Source organism: Rhipicephalus microplus, chromosome X (genome assembly GCF_043290135.1).
Source record: "Rhipicephalus microplus isolate Deutch F79 chromosome X, USDA_Rmic, whole genome shotgun sequence".
NCBI lineage: Eukaryota > Metazoa > Arthropoda > Arachnida > Ixodida > Ixodidae > Rhipicephalus > Rhipicephalus microplus.
In genome coordinates this window covers 141263427-141275409 of record NC_134710.1, presented here as the reverse complement: position 1 = coordinate 141275409, position 11983 = coordinate 141263427, and the positions used below count along the sequence as shown (strand labels likewise).

The window sequence follows — 11983 nt, the reverse complement described above, 5'->3', positions numbered from 1 at the left end:
AGGAGCAGCGACCGCTGAGACAGGGCGTCACGAAAATCTTGAACCATGTAGGGCCGAGCGTTACGTCGGCAGGCAAAAGCAGTGTATTTAACACCAACCGACCTGTAAGTAAACTGGGCAGTACCACCAGGTATTCATTTTTCTTCGCCGAAGACCTGTTTCACCGGCCGAGCGTGACCGCAATCGCCGCTCCGTTGGAGCACATAACATGTCCGCACGCAGTCGTGGCCGGAAGTGGAATCTCCTGAGCTATTCCCCCTGACGGAAGAGCGCAAGGAAAATTCCATACTTCTCAGTGGTACAAAAATAGATATAGTAAAAAACGTATAACGAAGAGGGCACCCAGGTTTGCGCTGGGGACCTCTCGATCTGCAGTCGAGTACTCTACCACTGAGCTATGCCCCCTGAGGAAAAGTGCAACGAAAATTGCATACTTCTCAGTGGTACAAAAATAGCTACAGTAAAAAACGCAACATAAATGGGGCACCCGGGTTCAAACCAGGGACCTCTCGATCTGAAGTTGAATTCTCTACCACTGAGCTATGCCCCGTGACGGAAGAGGGCAACGAAAATTGCATGCTTCTCAGTCGTACAAATATAGCTACAGTAAAAAAACGTAACACGAAGGGGGCACCCGGGTTTAAACCAGGGACCTCTCGATCTGCAGTCGAATGCTCTACCACTGAGCTTTTTGAAATTAGGCAATGCGTGCCCCAAGGCAAATAACACCGTTTTTCCCCAATAAATGTTTTCCCAGGCATTGTACCAGTATGCAACTTAAAGAAAAAAGTTTTTGCTTCAGGCTGCACATACATTTTTTTTCCTCTCTTCAAAACGCTTGTGCCTTGGCCTTTGCTGTACAATGACCTATACAACGGCACAAGAAAGACAATGTCGCATATAGCGAAATAGAGTTCTTTTCGTTTAACAATGGAAAGACATTCTCTTGAAAACCGTACACTTAAAAACCTCATACTAGACACTATTTTTTTGTGATAGCCCCCTATCCCTCCTACACACTGTTTTGTGGTCACAACATATTCCGGCAGATATCTGCCTAGTCGCAATTGACATAGGGTGCGCCGGAAGGGATCAGTGACGTCTCGAAAAAACAAAAACCGACTAACTAGCTGCCGTAGAAATAGGTGACCTAACCAAGCCCTCAGTCTTGTACTCTTCGGAACAAGTTGGTACGGCTGCAGCGTTCCCATCCTGAGGCCCACAAAAAGACGGCAAATATTCTGTGGAACTTTTGCACATTCGTCCTTGAACAGTGTAGTACCTGCATGACGTACCAGAGCTTGCTTATAAAAAAATAGGTTGCAAACGGTGGCTCTGGCAAAAATCGACAACGCGCCTCCTTTTCACTTCTCCGCTTTCTCCTGTGTGTCCTTAGTTTGGCCTTTCCAAAACTGGTCGCTGTCGCGATATGCGTCAAGCGGGACACAAAGTACTTGCCTGGGATCGTTGCACAGGGCACGTTAGCGAAGTGGTCTGCCTTCGTTGGCCACGATCCATGCCAGAGCCCCAAACATTTCGACCAGTTAACACCACTCCCAGTAGCTTGACCGAAAGCACGCACAATACCAATGCTCGTTTAATACTATCTTGATCCCTTGAGAAAATAGCGACATCATCTGCATATGCCAGCAGCTTGACTTCAGCTGCCTGCAACTCAAAACCGTGTATTTCTTTGTCGTTGATTATTTCCAGGCACAGCGTTTCTATCTATATATATATATATATATATATATATATATATATATATATATATATATATATATATATATATATATATATGTATATATATATATATATATACAAACTAACAAAGGGCTGAGGGGGCAACCCTGACGAACCGAACGCTGCACGTTTATGGCGGCCCCCAGATTCTTATTCACAATCAACCTCGTCATGCAGTCCCAGTACGCCAGGGCCACTCCCTCGCAAATAACAGAACCGACTTTAACATGATTTAACATAGAAAACAAAATTTCGTGATCAACACAATCAAAGGCTTTTTCTAGATCAATCTGTAATATGGCAACTTTCCCATCGCAATAATCACCAAAATCTCGAACGCTGCGAGCTTTGTGAATATTTAAGGCGGCGGAGCGCTCTTTTATGCTGCACGTTTGGTGAGGCCCCACGATAACCTTTATCACTGCCTGTAATCTACGAGCTAATACCTTCATGTAGATTTCATAGTCAACGTTTGTTAAGGCTATAGGACGATACGCTGAGACAGCTTTCAGTTTACGTGAATCCTCTGTTTTCGGTATGAGAACCGCATCGGACGTCCTGTATGATGCGGCAAGGTATTTATTTCTTGGGCTTCGTTAAATATTCCTGTCAAAATAGGGCTAATTTCGTGCTTAAACTCTTTATAAAAGGCAGCTGTGAAGCCGTCCGGACCGGGTGACTTCCCTGGGTTTAACTTGTCAATAGCGGCCTCTACTTCGGTCACAGTTATTGCACGCTCCAAGCTCTCTTTTCTTTCGTCATCCAGACGGGGTTACAACGGCAGAAATTAAGTCTGGAAGCTCACTGAATTTGCGTCGTGCAATGCGAGAAACTCGCGATAATGGTCCGTGAAGGCTCTTGTGATGCCTTCAGTATCAGTTGAGCTATGCCCCCTGACGGAAGAGTGTAAATTTCATACTTCTCAGTGGTACCAAAATAGCTACAGTAAAAAACGTAACACGAAGGGGGCACCCGGGTTTTAACCGGGGACCCCTCGGTCTGCAGTCAAATTTTCTACCTCTGAGCTATGCGCCCCCCCTTTTTTTCTTTATTGCTTTTTAACAACCACAAGCAAAAGGAATACACACAAAATATATGCACTTAATAAAACACCAGCATCAGCTTGGCCAGTGCACTTGGTTTAAAAAGGCTTCACAGAAGCCAATTCGTCGAGTACAGGTAACCACTCGGGGGGGGGGGGGGGGGGTCAGGCTGCGCTTCATACAAATCTCGTGTATACAGCATACTCTCAACAAAATAGTCTCTTGTTGAATGAGCGTCTATACGATTATGTCGAACATCCATTCTCGTATTCTTCATACTATGCATGCAAAGCAGCAATAACACGTCACTCGGCACTTACCCAGCAGCTGCACACGGAAGAAAACGAATTCCGAAGGTGTTTATAGGTAGATCTTTTTTTAGCGTCCGTTGTAGTACGTCCCACAAGAAAACAGCATCATGGCAATCAAGAAAGATATGATTTATCGTTTCCGGTTTGCCGCAGATTACACAGTTGACTGACCACGGTACAAAAAGCTCTTTAGCTTTGAGCAATGGCAGTACAGGGAGAGTGCCTGTATGCCCTTGAAAGAAAAATGTTTTGGCAGAGGGTCTGGCCGGCATTCTTTTAACACACTTTAACACGTCACGCTCAGAACTTAGCCTGTACGGAGCTCGATAGACGGGCATTGGTAAGAAGACATCAATAAGGTCACGATACAGTTTCTTTTTGGGCACGCCGGACAAGTATTCGTACGAAAATCTTTCCTTGAGCAGGCGTGTAGCCATAACTACTTCTCGCAAGTAAGGACTGAGTGGTCCATCTTCGAAAGAAAAGGACGACACGACAAAATCAGGTAAGGGGTTTTGCAGTCTTGCTGGGATCACTGTTCTCAAGAAATTATCAGTCTGATCTCGAGCAAAGATGAATCTGCTTACCAACTGCTTGAAAAACAAGTGTAAAAGCCCCAGACCACCATATTTAGGCCTATAAAATAGATTGCACCGGCTCGTGCGCTCTCACTGCGATCCCCATATAAAGGTCGCAAATACTCGATGCATTTTGTGGACTGAAGTACGGGTCACGGTTAATACCTGTAATACATAGAACGCTTTTGCAACCAAAAATACATTGCACATGTATGCTCTGGCGAACATTGAAAAATTGCTGCCACCCCACTGATCAGTACAATTTCTAATGCGTTTATTTTCTTCATAGCAGTACTCAGTAGCATTGCGGTAATGATCTAAAGGCACACCAAGGTACTTTCCCGGCATCATTTTCCAATTCATGTTATAGTGGCATGGTCAGTGGCAAAGCACACCACTGACCATGCCAAAAGCCCAGACATTTTGGCCAACTAATTGCGCTACCCGTTGCTGCACAAAATTCTCTAGCTATTCGTACAACTTCTTGCACACCTTCTTGGTCACTCCAAAGCACTGCAACGTCATCCGCATAAGCTAAAATTTTAATTTCACTGCTGAGAAACTATACCCCCTTATACGCGCTGTTGCAAGTAATCGCAAACAAAATGGCTCCAAGTAAAGCGCAAAAAGGAGTGGTGACAAAGCACAAGCTTGCTTCACGCTCGAGCGCACAGAAATTGGAGCACTTACTTCTTTGTTGATTACCAAATTGGCCGTACAGTCCTAATACACCATTCTAACACCTTCGGTAATGACGGTTCCTACATTCACTTGTTCCAGCAATAAAAACGAAACATCATGTACAACTTTATCAAACGAATTTTGCAGATCCAGCCGAATCATGGCCACGTGATCATGCTTTGCGTCACAGCAATCTAAAATACTTCTGGCTACGTCTATGTTTGTGAATGTGGTTCAGCCCTTAATACCACGTGTCTGATGCGGGCCGACCAGAGATGTGACAACGCTTTGGAGCCGTCTTTCTAGAACCTTCATGTATATTTTATAGTCGGTGTTGCTCAAACTGATAGGGTGGTAGAATTCCACTAAAAGTAGCTTTGCGGGGTGATCAGTTTTGCGGATTAATATTACGTGTGCTGTCCTAAAAGAATGAGGTGTTTGCTTCTTCTCATAGCATTCTTTGACAACTTGATGTAAAGCCAGAGCCATTTCTGTCTTAAAGCATTTATATATGGCAGGACCCAGCCCATCTGGCCCTGGTGACTTGCCGTTACTCAGGTTATTTATAGCTGCTTCAATTTCTGCCACAGTAATTTCTACTTCTAGTAGCTCCCGCTCAGAGTCTCCCAATCTCGGCATAAGGGCCAGAAAGTCCCCTTTGTATCGTTCGGGGATATTGTATTGCTAAGAAGTTCCGTATAAAACTCAACAAAGGCGTGGTTTATCTTTTCGCGGTCCCGGGTAATGTGATTGCAGTATCGAATTTCAGTTATCTCTTTGTTTGCTGCATGTTTTTTTTCTTCACTGAGCACTCGCTTAGAGGGCGTTTCGCCCATCTACAGTCGTTCAGTGCGAACTCTTATCATTGCTCCGCGGTACTTTTCTTCGTCGACGAATTCTAGCTTTGCTTTCAACTTCTTTATTTCTTTTTTAAATCTTCCCGGCACTTCATTTTCTACGCTCAATATGTAGTCCTGTTCGCTTTGTAACTGCTTTTCTTGTTGCCTTTCCCGATTATGTAATACGCAGGCTATCTCTATCGCAACCATCTTTATATCACACTTAATTTGCTCCCACACAGCTATAAAGTTATTGGTCTCCAAACGAAGAGCATTTGAAAGACATTCTTGCGTTTTTGTGACAAATATTTCATCTTGCAGCAACTTTTCATTAAATTTCCATTAGAACCAATTAAACTTCACAGCCTTACGTTTTTCCCTAATGTTGACCTTGACCAAACAATGATCGCTAAAGCTAAGGTGTTGAGTTTCATAAGATGAGCATAGTGGCACCAACTTTGCCGACAAATATATTCTGTCTAACCTAACTTGCGAATGACCTTGAAAGTGCGTATACCGTACTTCACCCTCTCGCATCATTACATAGCCGATATCTTCCAGCTCTCTCTTGTTTACTATTGTATTCAAGAGCTCACCGCTTCTATCGCGCATACTGATGCTCGTTGTTTTATCTTCAGCTCTACAGACACAATTGAAATCTCCTAGAAACACAATATTTCTCTCTGTTTTCAAAAACCCTTCAACAGCTCTGAAAAAACTTTCCCTTTCGTGCGATCTGTTTGGTGCATAAACACACACAGCGTGCCAAGGGATTCCAGAAAAAATGAAATCGCACACAGCCGACCGCTATCGCAGGTAGACACATTTTCAACAACCGCGCTACTACTACGTATAAAAACGACGCAGCCTCCTGACCACCCAACAGCATGACAAACGCACACATTATACCTAGAGCAAAAATTTTGAACCATTTGCTCCGTTTGTTCTTCACTTTTCATTTTAGTTTTTTCTACAGCCAGGAGGTCTACGTATGTCGTTTTCCAACAAAATGCGACTAATCTGGCATTGCCTCCTGCGCGAACAGAGTCCTCGTGAGTTCAACGTCGCAACGCGAATACCAGTTTTAAAGTTAGTCGCCATTTCATGAAGGTTGTTTGACCAGGTGTCGTACTCAAGTCGCTACAGTGGTTGTGCTCAGCGTAGAAGACCTCGGAGCGTCTTCTCCGCTACGGGGGAGGTGACGTTTGAGTGTCCCTGTGGTCAGGCGGCAGGTTTGGTCTTGATTTGAAGGTAGGCCGCCGACCAATCGCCGTTTTTGTGGGGGGTTTCCCGGCGGTCGACGAGTCAACATCGGCGGTACTGTCCGGTGTTTCACGAGCTCGCTTTAAAGCGATGGTTCCGGCCTCGGTCATCTCGGCGTCCGTTGCTCCCGGGCCGTCCTCTCGCGCAGCTGTAGATGACTTTCTTGCCGCTGTAGCGTCGTTGTCTACTGCGGCCGTGCCGATATTTCTTCCTGGCGCAGCACAGCGCTTGTCGCCTTCATCGGTCGCTTCCAGTGCAGCCCCCAAAAAATGTTCAGGGGGAGTCGCAGAGACTTCCAAACCGCCGTCTTCCCTACTAACTTTTTCGGAATACATGGCATCCATTAGGTGTTCAGCCATTTCGTCCATTCGGCCTGGGCCCGTAATTCTGTCGTATGAGCTCACGCAGTGGGCGTCATCGTTGCCATAGCGACGACAGGCTCCACAGCGAGGCAATCCCGTCGAATGTGTCTTATGCCGCGGCATCGGAGGCAGAGTGGTGCTCTGCCAGGAATGACGACGAGCGCCATGTCTTCCGCAACTCGTAGTTGGTGTGGCAGGTCATCCACGGAAACGCCCACGTGTAGCCTCAGCGTAGCCGATCGAGTGGTTGATCATTCGTGCAGGGTCTTTTAAAGGTCTTCCTAAGCGCTTCCCTGTTATGTGAGACCTTAAAATAACATGCAAAAGCAAGAGAAATCAATGAACCACGTGATTGCATTCCAATGGACACCAGGATATGACTCGTGCGACCACACTTCGCTCTGGCCGACTGGGCTCGCCCTACGCCATCTCTTGACGCTGACGAGAGCTCTCGCTGAGTGGTGCCCCGTCCTCGGACTTCTGCGACCGTGTCCATCTTTCCTATCTTCTCCTTACTTTTGAATATGTCTCTGTCCCTGCGCCACGCTCTCTCCTTCCCCCTCTCTCTATACCTTTTAATCTATCCTTGTGAGCTACTATTGAGGTGTCCTCCCCCTGAGAGTCAGTTATGGGGCTCACTTTTCTCTTCTTTTTATCTGAAAATCACACCACCCCCCCTCCAGGAGAAAGAGCCCGTGCACAGGAGGAGCCTGTGCAGGCACCTCCTCTCCACCGTGCTTGATAACCTGGGTAGTGCAAGGGCCATGTTGTCTGTCCTCCGTCACGTGTTTTACTTTGCTTCCACAAAACATGTTTTATTTTGCTCCCGCGTCACGTGTTTTATTTTGCCTCCACGGCTACACCGGCGAATAGGAGGCGCTGCACAGGATTTCCCGCCCCTGTGCGCTGGGAGAGGGTGTGCCTGTGTCCGTAGTTTCTTGCTGGACGCTGTAGGTACAGTGTGCTAGAAGAAGAGAGGAGACAGAGGCGGAGTTGTGTGGTTTCCGCTACATTTGTTTTAGAGACGATAGTTTTTCTTTGGGTACTTCGACACAAAAAAAAAATTTCTTTAGGACCAACTCTGAACCGTCCGGCAGGCCGAGGATGCCGCCCGAGTCCAGGGACTACGAGCCGCCGCCTCAGGCAACCGAGACTAAATGACGAGCCATTGTATTCAATGAAGTCTTTCCTCTCTCTAGGGATCTTAACGGTTCCTCGATGCTCGTGCCCACTTGCAGGGTGGAGTCTCTCTTTGTGGGAGTGAGTGCTGCCTTTCGATCGGCGGCCGCCATTCGGCTCCCCAGTGTCGCCCCGGCTGGTTTAGTGAGACACGTGCGCAGTGTTTTCTCTGACAAAATGTCCGGGTGTCACGTGCCACAGTGCACGAACCACTGCCTAAACGACTATAAGATGTTCAGATTTTCGAAATATTCGAAAAGGCGACTCTTGTGGCAGGTAAAGATCAAGCGCGACAAGTGGCAACTCATGGACCGTTCGTGTTTGTGCAGCGTAAGTTATGCCATTTGAGCATTTCGAGAGTGATAACCTGAAGCGCTCTCAAACGGGCACTTTTGATCGCGATCAAGCCTGATGTGATTGACTATACCTTAGACTAGCCGCAGAAGGACGCCAATCACTGTTTAGAAATTTGACCCCGATGGGGCTTAACCGTGATCACCAGTGCACCGGGTGCAGTACACGTTCATCTGCATGCTGTGTACATGCGTATTTAACTAGTTCATTTTAGATAGTACAAAATGTGTTGTTTTAAATGCGAAGCATTTCTTAGCGAACTTCGGTGACATTGAGCGTATCTATCTATCTATCTATCTATCTATCTATCTATCTATCTATCTATCTATCTATCTATCTATCTATCTATCTATCTATCTATCTATCTATCTATCTGTCTATCTATCTATCTATCTATCTATCTATCTATCTATCTATCTATCTATCTATCTATCTATCTATCTATCTAGCCACTTACGTTTGGGTGCTCTCGTTGTAACCCCTTTAATTTGGCGTGGACCAAAATTAGCATGGGAGGGTAAGGCGGTTTGAAGAATATGACGCGCGGGTCAAGACATGAATAATGTCACAATCGCGTCACGTACGTCGTCAAACACCTCCCACCAGACAGTGGCACATAACCACGGGCGCGTATGGGCCACTGGCACGCCGGTATGTGCCACAGGTGATTGACACTTCGTAACTATACCCAGGAACGACGAGAGCACACATTGACAATTTCAACGCGCGAGCATCAAGAAATACCCAACATCGGTAGCGTCGACACCACGAATTCAAATAATAATTGTCAGGGTCCCATCTGGTATCAAACCCATGCATTCTGCGTGGCAATGAAGCATTTTACCACAGAGCTATGCCAGGTCTCGGAACTGCTTTTCAAATAGACGCTAATATTCGTGAAACGTCAAGAGTAGTTGCAGTGCTGCCTACACAATTTTATAAACATTGCATATGTACTCCTTTGATGCAGCAGTTACGTCGGGTTAACGTTAATTGTGGTTAGTTGCCATGCGCTTAAATTGATTTATGTAGCAGTGTCCAGGGCCAGCATCCTCGCGAACATCAGCGCTTCATAGCAGCTTCTGGTGTGGCTAATACGCTTGTTCCAGTTGGCATCGTTGCTCAAGTTCAAACTACTGTTTGTATACAAACATATGTAACTCTTCTACATATGTCTGGGCGTGCAACTTTTGTACGTATATTTTGCGTCATTTCATGACGTTTCGCTCAATAAAAAATTGCAACATGGTCACCTTCCCTCCGCATGCTTCGCATAACGTCAATTTCCAGGTACGTGGAGTCTGCCAAGTTTTTTTTAATCGCTTGTTGTACACAAGCTACTATTGCGTGAAGATGTGCGCCTACGTTGTGCGCTTGTTGCTACCGATGCCTTAGCTATTTGTGTTTGTAACATCACAATAAAAGCATGCATTCCGTCAGTTCATTGTCAAGGAATATTTTTTTCCCTGTCCCTGTTTTTTAGAAAGAAACCGACTGTTTCACTTATTTCTTATATACCCATTAGGTTCGCTTGCAGCAGCCCGCCAGCCGGGTTGGCGAGCTCAAACGCGCTTTGACTTGCGATATAGCGGCTGCCTAGAAAAGACATGTGCTGCGGATAACTTGCATGAAGTTGTAGCTCTTGTTTTTGAAGTATATTTAAGTTATCGTCCAAATAAAGCTGTGGCATTTGAAATAGCCGTTTATCGAACGCCATTTGTTTCCTCCGATTATCGCAACGCCGTGTGGCCACTTGGATGGATGGATGGATATGGCTGTACCCTTTAGATCGGGCGGTGGCTAGCGCCACCAAGCCGTAATATATAATGAACAAAAAAACTATATTTATTTTTTCCCTTAAAAAAGAGTTTGAGGATTCGTACTTTGCAGTGAAGGGTTTAATTTTCCCTCGTACCTTGACTTTAGCCACCAATCAGATAACCTCCTTCTAGTTAAGTCTACCCGCTTAAAGTCTATTTTGCCCTCGCTGTCCCTAAATCCCAGTGCTTTGAAAAACTCTGCGCCATCATCCGGAGCTATAGGGTGAAGCCCTTTACAGAACATTATCAAGTGTTCGGCAGTTTCTTCTTCCTCTCCACACGCTCTGCATACTGTGTCGACCCCTTCGTATTTGGCCCGGCATGTCTTGGTTCGCAGTACTCCCGTCCTGGCCTCAAACAGTAGAGAACTACCCCGAGTATTATCATAGATCCTTTTCTTGGCAATTTCCTGCTTAAAAGTTCGATAGATCTCTAGTGCGGACTTCTTAATCATGCCCATTCTCCACATGTCAGTCTCCGTTTCCTTCACTTTCTTATTAACCGATAGTTCTTTTTGGTTTGGCCCCCTGCTGTTTTCCAAGTATTTACCAGTCAACTTCCTGGTTCGCTTCCTCCATTTTGTATCGACATTCTTCATGTACAAGTAGCTGAAAACCTTCCTAGCCCAACGCTCTTCCCGCATTTCTCTCAATCGCTTCTCAAATTTTATCTTGCTGCTAGCTTCCCTGCCCTCAAATGATGTCCATCCCATATCACCTTGTACTTCCTGATTTGGTGAATTCCCGTGAGCTCCTAAAGCAAGCCTACCTAAAGCAAGCCTACCTCCTAAGCAAGCCTACCACTTCATTCGAACGATGCATGCCATCTGCCGGAATCTTTCTGTGACGTACAAAACGAAACGCGTGGAAACGACTGGGCCAAGTGTTCGACGACTCAAGTAAATCTGGCTGTTAAGACGCGGCTTTTCATGCCTTGCAAGCGTTGGTTATGTTTGTATTATCCCGTGAAAGCTAAGAAACATTTTTAGCGAGCCGACGTGCGGTTATTTCGACAGAGCACATGCGCATGGTTCCACGACGCCCAGCGTGAAGAGGCGCTCTGGTACCCCCTTCTCCCCCCCTCCAAAAAAAAAAAAAGCCCGGCAAGTCTTACAGAAGACCGCAGCGGTTACGTTTCATGAATTCATGTTTACGGAGACAAAGCGTGATGGCCTGCACCTGCCTCTCGCTATTGAGCGGAAAGTTCGATAAGGCATGTTAGATAAAGCCAAGCACTTTCGCGAAAAAGATTTTGTGTACTGCGTTGGGGCTTTTCGCAAATGTACACAAAAGAATTGGCGACTTTTGTTCACACCAGGCGCCCCGCCGCGGTGGTCTAGTGGCTAAAGTACTCGGCTGCTGACCCGCAGGTCACGGGATCAAATCCCGGCTGTGGCGGCGGCATTTCCGATGGAGGCGGATGTGTTGTAGGCCCGTGTGCTCAGACTTGGGTGCACGTTAAAGAACCCCAGGTGGTCGAAATTTCCGGAGCCCTCCACTATGGTGTCTTTCATAATCGTATGGTGGTTTTGGGACGTTAAACCACATAAATCAATGTTCACACCAGGTGGGCGGGCTTTTTATAGCTGTCTGCAGCACAACAGCGGCGAGAATGATTTCGTCCTTATGCTGTTCTTCTGCGTCGTTTATTCGGACGATTCTCCTTCTGATAGCAGCTGTGATGTGCTGAACTACTGCTACACGATTTGCTTGGTTCCAGAGACCGGCAGAGTCACTGAAAACAAGATACGTTAATTGTAACTAATCATAGTCAAGCAAGTGATGCGTGTAGTGTTACAGCAATCTCGCAT

The 11983-nt window shown here is 46.1% G+C and overlaps 1 non-coding gene across 1 annotated transcript; it reads right to left on the bottom strand.

The window, feature by feature from the left end:
• Positions 1-333: 333 nt before the first annotated feature.
• On the bottom strand, positions 334-405 carry TRNAC-GCA (transfer RNA cysteine (anticodon GCA)). The gene has a single exon. It is a non-coding gene; the product is annotated as a tRNA-Cys (tRNA).
• Positions 406-11983: the final 11578 nt, after the last annotated feature.